The following is a 12,825-nucleotide window of genomic DNA, read 5'->3' on the forward strand; positions in this document are numbered from 1 at the left end:
AGGAGCAATGTACCGTGGGTATGTATCCCACCATACCTGGTAACACCACCTGTCACAAGGTGTTGTGGGACCTTGGAACAGAGCACAGGGCATCTTGGGACAGTGCAAAATGTCTTGTCAGGTACCACTTTGTTCAGGGCCTTCTGGCATCCTTTTGCACCCTTTATTTCAACTGCCATTCTCTGCTGCATCTGCAGTGAGAAAGAACGGATCATGTAGTTTTCTCCCATCTGCTCTGTTAACTGTTGTGAGGACCTTGCAGCAGAGATCATCATGAAGTTACTGACAGAGGAAGAAAACTCAGAGGAGCCTTGACAGTGTTCACAATATGGACAGTGGCAACCTGTTGTTGCAGTTGGCACTCATAATGCAGCTGTGTAGGGTAGAGTGGCACTTTTGAACTAAGGAAACCAGCACTGAGTGGTGGGATTGCAACATCATGCAGATGTGGGATAAAGACCAGTGGCTGCAAACTTTAGCATGTGTAAAGTAACCTCCCTGGATCTGTGTGCTGAGCTGGACCCCAGATTGTGGCACAAGGACACAAAAATGAGAGCTATTCTCTTGGTGGAGAAGCATCTTGTGTTGCTGTTTGGAAGCTGATGACTCCCGATTGGAGTTGGAGTATTGTGTCCAGTTCTGGGCACCGCATTTCAAGAAAGATATGGAGAAATTGGAGAGGGTCCAGAGAAGAGCAACAAGAATGAGGGTATGTCTACCCTACAAAGTTAGTTCAAATTAACTTTAATAGCGTCTATACATACAAACTGCTATTTCGAATGTAATTTGAAATAGCAGAGCGTTTAATTCGAACTTGGTAAACCTCATTCTGTGAGGAATAATGCCTAATTGGAAATAGCTAATTCAAAATAAGTGCTGTGTAGACATTTATTTCAAATTAGGAGGCCTCCAGCCCTTCCCAGTTGCCCCTGGTCACCACTCTGGGCCAAATCAGGAAAACTCCTCTCCTCTCCCCCAGCCCTGGGGTCCTTAAAGGGGTAGACTCTGGCCAGACGGCACTTGCCAGAGCCAGGCCTGCCAGCAGTCTCTGCCCCTGACCCAGTGGCCCCAGGATGAGCCAGGCAGCCAGTGACAGCCAGCCGTCCACCGCCCAGTCCCCCCAGCACCCAGGGGCCAGCCAGGGTGTGTAGATGGCACGCGCTGTCCTGGACTAGTGCGGAGATCATGGACCTCATTGAGGTTTGGAGACTGGCCCCCAATATCCATGACCTCTGCACTAGGTAGAGGAACATGGGCGTCTATGGCTGCATAGCAGCCACCATGGCCTGAAAGGGACACAGGCGCACCCAGGAGCAAGTGCGCCTGAAAGTCAAAGAGCTGCGGCAGGCGTATGCCAGGGCCACCAGGGGCAGCACCGCAGCAGGGGCTGCCACCTGCCCCTACTTCCCCGCCCTCGACCAACTCCTGGAGGGCGGAGTGGTCCACGCCAACCTGGGAGGCAGTGAGCTGGGACCGGAGGGCCCTGACCCGGGTGTACCTGAGGGGCCACCGCCAGCTGTTCTGGCACCGGAGTCGGCAGGGTCGTCCAGGGAGGCCATACCGGGTAAGTGCCAGCACTGTCCCCTGCCCAGGGGCGAGGCAGAGAGGGAGACCAGGGACCGCGCACGTGGGCCATGCCTCCCACGGATCACAAAGCCACCTGTGCATGTGCAAGCACGTGCCATGCCACCCTTGGGCAGGTGGCTCCAGCTGCGTGACACCCAGGGGTCGTGGCCCAATAGGCACATGCATGTGTGAAGAGACCTGACACGCTCCTGACCCCGGGGTGGGACCCAGCAGGACACTCTCCCTTCACACTCCCCCTCTACACAGAGGCAGGGGACATCTCCCCCCCCGCCCCAGCCACACTATACACGGCACAGGGGCATGGGTGCGGTCTTGGGGCAGCTCCCAGTCTCAGGGAGAGCCAGACATCCTGACCATGGCCTCTGTGCAAGTACAGCAGCTCTGACGGTGCAGGGCATGGTCGCCCTCACGTCGCGGGGGAGGGGAGTTGGGCATCATCCCCTGTGTCCCCACGGAGAACTGACCACTTCTCTTCTTTCTCTACAGCTGCACCAGCTGCTCGTGCAGGGCGCACCACCCCGCCCGGGACATGCTCCCGCACTCGTGGCCTGCTCTGGACCACCACCATGCAGCAGAAGTACTGGGACCAGCACCTGGGGGCCCTGTGAGCCCTGCACCGCACCGTCCAGGCCTGGATGATGGAGGACCTGCAGCTCCGCTGGGAGCAGCTTGCAGAGGACCGAGCGAGGAACTGTCACCAGCAGCCCCTGCTGCAGAGCATGGTGCCCTGTGCCGGTCCTGCGCCTGCTGCCCCTCCAACTACTGTCCCTCCTCCCATTCCTGCCCCACCCACCTCTTCCTCCTCAGCCTTGACACCTTCCTCCTCAATCTCCACACACCCCACCTCAACCTCCGCACTCTCCACCCCATCCCCCTGGGGACGCCGAGACCTCCTCCCTCGCTGTGCTGGGAGGCGGTTGGCCCGGCGAGACCCCCACCCCTAATCCCTGAGCTGCCCCTCCCCTTTTTTCCCCTTGCTTCCCCCTTCCAGCTCCCTCCTCCCAGTTTTCCCCCTCCCCTCTCCCACCCTCTCTCCTGCCCTCTCCCGCCTCCTTTCCCCTGTCTCCCCACAGTTTTGTTCCCCCTCTCCAGTTGTATTCAATAAAGAGAGTTGTTATTTTTGAAAATATGTGTATTTTATTTGACATCAGGAAGGGGAGGGCTAGGAAAGGGTAAGTGGAAGGACAAGAGGGAGGAATGGGGCACAAGCCCCCGGTGCGGCAGACCGGGGAGACTGTTAGTGCTCCTCAGGGTGGAAGCTCTCCCGCAGGGCCCCCTGGATCCTGACAGCCCCTCGATGGTCCTCCCGGATGGCAGCCTGCAGACAGTGTAGCCAGGCTGCCGGCAACGTGTCCACAAGACGCAGCAGAGTCCCCGGGGGCAGGTCTGGTTCCATGTTGCAGAGTGCCATGGTGCCCTGAGTGAGGGCAAGCAGAGCACTCCGAGACACAAATGCTTTGCTGTCCCTCGGCGAGGTAGACCAGCAAGCAGAGAAACCTGAGAACTCTCTGTCCGAGATGGGGGGTCGGATACCTTTAAGCACAGACCTCGGCTAGCCTGAGGCAGCAGCCCCACACACTAAGTCTGATGCCCTGCTGGCACTGGTTCCGGCCAGCCTTTGATTCAGGATTCACTCAATGTGGACGTGCTATTTCAAATTAGAAAAACACTATTTCAAATTAGTCTTTGTGTCGACATGCGTTATTTCGAATTAGCTTAATTCAAATTAACTAATTTGAATTAAGCTAATTTGAAATAACGCTGTAGTGTACACATACCCTGATAAAGGTCTAGAGAACATGACCTATGAAGGAAGGTTGAAAGAATTGGGTGTGTTTAGTTTAGAAAAGAGAAGATTGAGGGGGGACATAATAGCAGTTTTCAGGTATCTAAAAGGGTGTCATAAGGAGGAGGGAGAAAACTTGTTCATCTTGGCCTCTGAGGATAGAACAAGAAGCAATGGGCTTAAACTGCAGCAAGGGAGGTTTCGGTTGGACATTAGGGAAAAGTTCCTAACAGTCAGGGTAGTCAAACACTGGAATAAATTGCCCAGGGAGGTTGTGGAATCTCCATCTCTGGAGATATTTAAGAGTAGGTGAGATAAATGTCTATCAGGTATGGTCTAGACAGTATTTGGTCCTGCCATGAGGGCAGGGGACTGGACTCGATGACCTCTCGAGGTCCTAGTATTCTATGATTCTATGATTGCAACCAGTCAGTTGCAAATCAGCTTAGAGTGGTAAAGTCAACCATTGGTTCTGTAGAGCTGCAAGTGTGGAATAAATCATTCTGCTAGGGAGTATAGCAACTCTGGGAAATGTGCATGACACAGTGGCTGGCTTTTCAGACATGGGATTTCCCAACTCCGGAGGGGTGGGGGAATAGATGGCACAAAGGGTATGTCTAGACTACATGCCTCTGCCGGCAGAGGCATGTATATTAGACTACCTGACATAGTCAGTGAAGTGGAGATTTAAATATCCCCGCTTCATTAAAATTAAAATGTCTGCCTCGCTGTGCCAGCTCAGCTGATCATCAGCACAGTGCGGCAGTCAAGATGCGGATCGGTCGACTAGGAAAACCTTTGTCGACCGATCCCTTATGCCTCATGAAACGAAGTTTACAGGATCGGTCAGCAAAGGCTTTCCTCGTCGACCAATCCGCGTCTTGATTGCTGCGTTGTGCTGAGGATCAACTGAGCCAGCACAGCGCGGTGGCCATTTTTATTTTAATGAAGGGGGGGATATTTAAATCCCCCACTTCATTGACTATGTCGGGTAGTCTAATTTACATGCCTCTGCCGATAGAGGCATGCAGTCTAGACATACCCAAATATACCAATTTTAGCGTCAGCACACCTTGCCAACGAATGTATCACAACAGGAAGTGACATTTTTCAATGATGCTGCAGATGCTTGTGGATCATAGGGGTTTAGGGTGTAGTAGGTGGTTTGGATTCTCGGAGGGAATTTGGATACAGGAGAGGGCTCAGAGCTGGGGCAGGGAGTTTGGCGTGCAGAAGGAGGTACAGGGTGCTGGCTCAGGGCTGGGGCAGGAGGTTGGGGGGGTGGGGGGGGGCGGTCAAGTGGTGTTTATCTTAGATGGCTCCTAGCCAGTGGCACAGCAGGGCCAAAGCAGGCTCCCTGACTGTCCTGGCCTTAAGCGACTTGTGGAAGTGGCTAGCACAAACCTGTGGTCCTGTGGGGAGGCCCTGGGGGTTCGGCCCTGGGGAGATAGAGCCAGATTCTGGGAGACTCCCAATGACACCGGAAAGGTTGGCAATCCTATTACCTGAGGTATAAAAATTAATCATTACATTTTTTCTTGGAAGCTTCTTTATGCAAGTCTTTAATTTTATGATGCTTTTGGCTTTCAGTTCTGTATTCAGGGCCTTATTGCTGTCCCTTTGCACTAAAAGGCTGGAAATTTTTTCCAATAGGGCTGCGAAAGAACTGCCTGGCTACACCAGCTCTACACCACCTCTATCTGCCCTCATGCCCACCTCAGCAAACAGGGCAGGTCAGGGGAGGAAAGAAATACAGCTAGAATGCAGACTGCATAATGTGTCTCTGGCTGCTGTTTCAAGCTAGTTTAATCCGAGCAATCTTGAGACTTCATCTGTTTAATTTAAGGTGTGATATTTTTTAAACCGATTTAGCTGAATCCAGTAAAAAGGCAGCATGGACATTTTTGTTCTGGTAAAACCAAATTTATTTCAGTTGAACAAAATTAACTTAAGCTGAACAACAAAAAAAGCGGTTCTTAAATGAAATTACAGTGTCCACACAGTGGTTTGCATCTGTTTACAACATCTGTTTAGTTAAAGCAGTGTGACTTCTGCATGTAAAAAAGGGCAAACTGGGGGCTGGCTTGGTCCAGGCAGTTGTGTGAGTCTACAGTTGCCTGCCCTGAACAGAGCTTTGCTGCAGCTTACTCAGTTTTTGTCTTGGCTTTTTTCCATCCCCTTCTTTCAAATCTCTCTTGTCTCTTTCTGTCCTTGTCCCTGGAAGTGTACTCCACTGGCAATTCTTTCTAATGCTTGTGGAGCTGTGAAAATTACTTTTGATTCAGCAATGGGCAAAAGATAATAAGGTGCTGTGATTGAGCAGAGCTGCTGAAGTTCATTAATGTGCCTCTCGCTTGTTATCTCACTCATTTCGGCGCTTTTCTCAGAAGGCGGCTCTTATGATTGCTGTACCCTTTGCTTTCAAAGGAGCAAACAGTCAAACAGGCAGTTACTTTGACTAGCTCTCCTGCAATACCTTAAACAAGCTATATTCCTTTTGAAAGTGAACGTAATGCTTATTAAAACCTGTGATTCCTCGTGACCTCAGGGGGCATCTGGAGTGGGATGGGGGAGATGAAACTCTTTTGCAGAAAGTAATGAAAATACAACTTGCCAGAGATAAATTTGAATAGTTCAAAGAAATTAGTGAATTTCAGTTTTCAAGACCATTTGGGGCCCAAGTGGTCAGTGTGGGTGAGAAGATGATAGATTTTGCTTTTCCTTGAGTGGATTGATGTACATTTAAAATTCATGTAATGCCATTCCTATGGGTATGTCTACACTACAGAATTATTTCAAAATATCTTATTTTGAAATAGTTAATTTGAAATAAGTTATTTCAAAATAACATTTCTGCACACAAAATGCATTTCAAAATAGTGTTTTGCTATTTCGAAATAGCACGTCCACACTGAGTGGATGCTGAATCACATTTAAGGCTGGCCGGAACCAGGTCCGGCAGGGCATCAGGTCAAGAGTTACTTCGTGTGGCTGCTGCCTGAGGCTATCTGAGGCCTGTGCTTAAAGGGACCTCCCCCCCCCTTGGACATCCGGTTCTCAGCTTTCATTGCTTGCTTGCCTACCTCGATGAGGGACAACAAAGCATTTTGTCTCTGCCTGCTCTGGTTGCCCTCACTCGGGACACCACAGCACTCTGCTACATGGAGCCAGAGCCGCCCCTGGGCACTCTCGTGCTTCTTGTGGACGTGTTGCTGCAAGCCTGGCTGCACTTTCTGCAGGCTGCCATCCAGAAGGTCCATCAGGGAGCTGTCAGTATCCAGGAGGCCCTGCAGGAGAGCCCTGCAGGAGAGCTTCCACCCTGAGGAGAACTAAGAGCCTCCCTGGTCTGCCCCACTGGGGACTTGTGCCTCATTCCTCCCTCATGTCCTTCCACTTACTCATCCCTAACCCCCTTCCTGATGTAAAATAAAATACACATTTTTTCATGAACACAAACTCTCTTTATTTAACAAAACTGGTGGGGGGGGGGAGGGATGAAACTCTGGTGAGACTGGGCAAAGGAGGCAGGAGAGGGGAGAAGAGAGGGTGGGAGAGGGGAGGGGGAAACCTGGGAGGAGGGAGCTGGAAGGGGGAAGCAAGGGGAAAAAGGGGGAGGGGAAGCTCAGAGTTGGGGGGTTTCTCCGGGCCAACTTGATTTTCATGCAAACCTGTTCCTACCTCTAGTGCGGAGATCATGGACATTGGGGGCATCCCCCTCAAACCTGAATAAGGTCCATGATCTCCACCCTGAACCAGGAAGGCGCCCACCTTCTCTGGGCCCTGGCAGGCTCCTGGGAGCTGGCAGACTGCTCCTGGGGAGTGGTGGAGGGCTGGCTGCCAGTGGCTTGCTGGCTCATGTTTTGGGGCCACTGGGTCAGGTGCAGTGACTGCTGGCTCTGGGCTGGCAGGCTTGGAGCTGGCACAGGCACTGTGGCCACAGTCAACCCCTTTAAGGGCTCCAGGAAGAGGGGAGGGAGAGGAGTGTTCTTGGTTGAGGCTGGAGTGGCCACCAGGGCACCCTGGGAAACCTGGAGGCCCCCTATTTCAATATACGTGTCTATACAGCACTTATTTTGAAATAGCAATTTTGAATTTGACGTTATTCCTCGTGGAATGAGATTTACCAAATTCAAAATAAGTGCTCCGCTATTTTGAATTAATTTCAAAATAGTGGTTTGGCTTGTGTAGACTCTAGAAAAGTTATTTCGAAATAACTGCTGTCATTTCGAAATAACTTTGCTGTGTAGACATAACCTATGTACTATAGGGGTGGATGCTTTAGAGATACATTTTGTAACCGGTATTGCTGAACAAGTCTGCCTGGCGGGATTGCTCTAAGTACCTGTAACCCAAGAATCTCTTCTGGCAGAGGGCACAGGGTTTTACAGGGATCCTTGTGGGCAAGATGGAGGCTCACAGATGAAGGCGGGTGGGCAAAAGAGGCAGTTGCCTCAGGACCCACCAATTCAAAGGGGCCAGGGCTCCTAGCAGCTACCACTGCTACTGTGGTAGCAGCCTCAGCCAAAGCTCCTTTAATTGCCACCACAGAGCTACTCTGCATGCTCTCGTCAGCTCTGAAGGCTGGGAGTGGGGCAGCGCCACACTCTAGGCGGTGCTGAGAGCTGGCTGCCCCACCCCTGCCTCTTCTGCACCAGGCCATGCCCCTTCTGGAGGCACGGAGCTGCCCTCCCCTCTCCCCACAAACACACCTTGCTAGGGTCCCAACAGAAGCTGTCAGCTCCCCTGGTCAGATATGTGCATAATTGTTCACCGAAGGGAGCCATGTACAATCTTTACCAAGAGCCAGAAGCCCAGTGGTCACCATAATCCCTGCAAAATGTATAGATGGATATTATTTCCAATGATTAGTCTAGTAGCACCTTAAAAACTAACAATGTACAATACATGGTATCCTGAGCTTTCGTGGGCAAAAAGACTATCCTGTTATCTGAGGGTATGTCTACACTACAAAGTTAATTTGAACTAACATGTTAGTTCAAATTAACTTTGATAGGTGCTACACATACAAACCGCTAGTTCGAACTTAATTCGAACTAGGGGTGCGCTTAATTCGAACTAGGTAAACCTCATTCCACGAGGACTAATGCCTAGTTCGAATTAAGCAGTTCGAATTAAGGGCTGTGTAGCCACTTAATTTGAACTAGTGGGAGGCTAGCCCTCCCCAGCTTTCCCTGGTGGCCACTCTGGGCACCACCAGGGAAACTCTTCTGCCCCCCTCCCGGCCCCGGAGCCCTTAAAGGGACCCGGACTGGCTACGGTGCCCGTGCCAGGTGCAAGCCTGCCAGCACCCAGCCAGCAGACCCTGCACCTGGCACGGCATGAACCAGCTACCCACTGTCACCCAGCCCTCCGCCTTTTCCCGGGACCAGGCTGGAGGCTCCCACGACATCCGCACTAGGCACAGGAAAATGGCGGTCTAGGGCAGGATAGCTGCCAGCCTGGCCACCTGTCAGCCGACGGTCAGGGCAGTGAGTGTGTGTGAGTGTGTACTATACACCCGAGACTTCAACTGCTGAGACCGGGGTCCCTTGCAGTGGGCAACCTGAAAGAGGTTGATGGGCGCCCCAATAAGTGTACAGGAAGAGCTTATTACACTTCAGATTTCAGCTGCTAGAATTCATAATTCCTTTGCAGCGGGCAGTCTCGGGGAGGCTGAGAAGCGCCCCAACGGATTTTGCCACCTGGGTGTGACACAAATCCAAACGCCCAAGCTCTCCCTATAACTGTCCCTTTATGACCGGCTGAAGTTCTTTTAAATTGTGCTTGGTTCTATTACAGCAACTGAAGGAGTCAGGTTAAAACTTAAACAGTTACAGGTTTATTTGAGGAAGCTTATAAATCATATGGTTGCAATGGCTATTGTTCTATTTCTTAACTACTAGTAAAATATAGATCTTAAAAATGGTTACAAAGAAGATAAAGATAGAAAAATAGAAATAATGGTACCAAGTAACAGCTTACTCTTTCTATGTGTACACTTAAGACAGAGGACCACATCCAGGTACAATTTTTACCCCCTTCTGTGCCTCTTGACTCCAGCATGTCAGGACAGGGCCGGTCCCTCAATTCCTAGGAAAGACGAAAATACGAGGTGGGCGTCCCCATAGAACCTCGGGAGGTCAAACACCTAACCTGACCAGCAGGTAGAGGGTAGAATGACACTCAAAGTGAGTGTGTGCTGGACCCATCTTTTATACTCATGGGTTCACGTATTTCTCTTTCTTATCTGTCATGCCAAATGGGGCTGGTCTGTCTTTTGTGAGACCAGTTCTTACAAGGGAGTTGTGAACTTAATTTACAGTTGTAAGAGAGATAACTAAATTGGAATTACTGGGGATTCTTTTCTCAGTGGGAAATTCCTCTCCCAGAGACTGTGTTCGAATCAACATAGGTGCCAGCCGGGCACTTCTTGCAGCCTCGAGCTTAGCTTATTTCCTTAATCGTTACTCAGAGTCAGAGAAACTCTCATATCCTGGTCTCGCATCAAAGCAGATCAAAGCTTAATGGCTATGCTGATTGTTCCTTCTCTGCTCTGTATACAGACATCTCAGAGGGCAAGCAAGATTGTTTGAGATGGGGGGCTGTCTGGTTACACCACTCAGGAGCAGCTTTGCATGAAAATCAGGGTGGTCCAGTGAGACCCCAAACCCTGAGCCCTGAGCTTAGAATGTCCGTACTGGGTCAGACCAAAGGTCCATCTAGCCCAGTAGCCTGTCTGCCAACAGCGGCCAACACTAGGGACCCTGGAGGGGATGGACCGAAACAATGACCAAGCCATTTGTCTCGTGCCATCCATCTCCAGCCTTCCACAAACAGAGGCCAGGGACACCATTTCTACCCCCTGGCTAATAGCACTCCACGGACCCAACCTCCATGACTTGATCTCACTTCTCTTTAAACTCTGTTATAGTTCTAGCCTTCACAGCCTCCTGCAGCAAGGAGTTTCACTGGTTGACTATTTGCTTTGTGAAGAACAACTTTCTGTTATTAGTTTGAAGCCTGCTACTCATTCATTTCATTTGGTGTCCTCTAGTCCTTCTATTATGGGAACTAATGAAGAACTTTTCTTTATGCACCCTCTCCACACCACTCATACTTTTATAGACCTCTATCATATCCCCCCTCAGTCTCCTCTTTAATAAGCTGAGAAGTCCCAGTCTCTTTAGCCTCTCTTCATATGGGACCTGTTCCAAACCCCTGATCATTTTAGTTGCCCTCCCCTCTCCCACCCTCTCTCTTCCCCTCTCCCACCTCCTTTTCCCAGTCTCCCCGAGTTTTGTTCAATAAAGAGAGTTTCTATTTTTGAACATGTGTCCTTTATTTTGTACATCAGGAAGAGTGGCTAGCGAGGGGTAAGTGGAAGGAGGTGAGGGAGGAATGGGGTACGAGCCCCCGATGGGAAAGACGGGGGTGGCTCTGCGGGCTTTTCAGGGTGGAAGCTCTCCTGCAGCCCCCTGATTGACACCCTCCCCCCCAGATGGCAGCCTGTGGCAAGTGCAGCCGGGCTGATGGCCGAGTGCTGTGATGTGCCGAGTGTGGGCACTCAGGGCACTCCAAGCCAGGACTGCTTTGCAAGCGGGGAACCCCTGAGAACTGTCTGTCCGTGGTGGGGGTCGGGTCCCTTTAAGCACAGCCCTCGGCTAGCCTGAGACAGCAGCTCCACGCTCTAAGTCCTAACCTGATGCCCTGCTGGCACTGCTTCCGGCCATCCTTAACCTCGGTTCTGGGTCCACTCAATGTGGACATGCTAGTTCGAATTAGCAAAATGCTAATTCAAACTAGTTTTTAGGTCTAGATGCACTAATTCGAATTAGATTAGTTCGAATTAACTAATTCGAATTAAGTTAGTTCGAATTATCGCTGTAGTATAGACTTACCTTAGAAGGAATGAACAAACACTCAAACTATCTTACCCATTACCAAGATAGCTTCCCCAATTATCACCTCTAATACTATTAGCTCACAAACATCCCACTCTCCCCACCTCTAATATCATCAATTCACAGACACTTACCTTCCTTCCTTCCCCCCCCCCCTTTGCATCTCCCTCCTGTTCTGTAATGTGATTTGTCCTTTTCATATGTGTTCATTTTTTTTAATTGTATCCTTTGGTATATATGGTTGTGACTATTTTCTTCCACTATTTGATCTGAGGAAGTGGGTCTGTCCCACGAAAGCTCATCATCTAATAAACCATCTTGTTAGTCTTTAAAGTGCTACATTGTCCTTCATTTTGCTTCAGCTACCCCAGACTAACACGGCTACATTTCTATCACTTTTCTAAAGATGATGAGACTCTAGATTCACTTGACCTCCTGTGGGAAAACTTCCATACCTTGGTGGACAATGCTTTGTCCTGGGCTTTGTGATGGGCATCATCCCAGAGCTGCACACTTTTCTTGGGGATGCACGTATCAGAATAGGGTGTTGGATCAAGACCAGGTCCATCAATTAATTGCTTTGAAAAGTAGGACCAATGGCTTCACTAACACTGGAAGCTGATTGAGTGCCAGTAAAAGGACGTCGGCACAGTCCAGAAGGTGGAGAAGGCAGGCAGCAACACTGGGCTATAGACCAGGCCCCAGATCAGTGGTGAGCAACCTGCTGTCCACAAGGGGTCTGTGTGTGGCCCACAACACATTTTGTTTACCGTTGCCCACGTGCAGGGTTGCCAGATTCCACTGGTTTCCATCTGTGTAGGCTTTTTCTTAGCAGTAGGTATTATAAAGTGGCACATGCATAAAGCAAGAGCATATGAAGTGAGGTGTGTCCTAATTGCCCACAACATTGACTGAGAGCTGTGCGTCCCCTCTGCATCCCATCAAAGTGCTGCGACAGTTCAGTTGGCACATCCTGCAAATTCTAAGTATGCAAGTGCAGTTACTAAAACAACCCCATTCCAGGAGACCGTATTGGTTACAAGAGTCTTGCAGCCCACTGAGATAGAGGGCCGCTCGTGTGGCCCACTCACTAGCCTAGGTTATCATTAAGGGAATCCTAGCCAGTGCTCCTCAGCTGGACACATGGCAGCCACAATCTGGTGTTTGTTTGAATGTGTGATGGTACGATAGTGTGAATAAATGTATCCCATCTCCCTGAGATTGGACCCAGAACTACTGGGTTTTTGCGCAAGAGGGCTTTTGCCCGAACGGGAGCAGCATAGTATTTCCGCAAGAACACTGACAATCTTACATGAGATCGTCAGTGTTCTTGCGGAAATTCAAGCGGCCAGTGTAGACAGCTGGCAAGTTTTTCCGCAAAAGCACTTGCTTTTGCGGAAAAACTTGCCATTCTAGACGCAGCCAAGATGTGGCTTGAATAACAGAGGGAGGCTGCAGGACCAAGTTGCAAGGATGTCAGAAGAGAAATAGGAGGCTGCTCTTGTGACCAGCCCTCCTCCTTCCCTTCTCTATCAAAGGAAGAGGTGGAGG

The sequence above is a fragment of the Pelodiscus sinensis genome, chromosome 5, assembly GCF_052426305.1.
Source record: "Pelodiscus sinensis isolate ZL-2025 chromosome 5, ASM5242630v1, whole genome shotgun sequence".
NCBI classification, from domain to species: Eukaryota; Metazoa; Chordata; order Testudines; family Trionychidae; genus Pelodiscus; species Pelodiscus sinensis.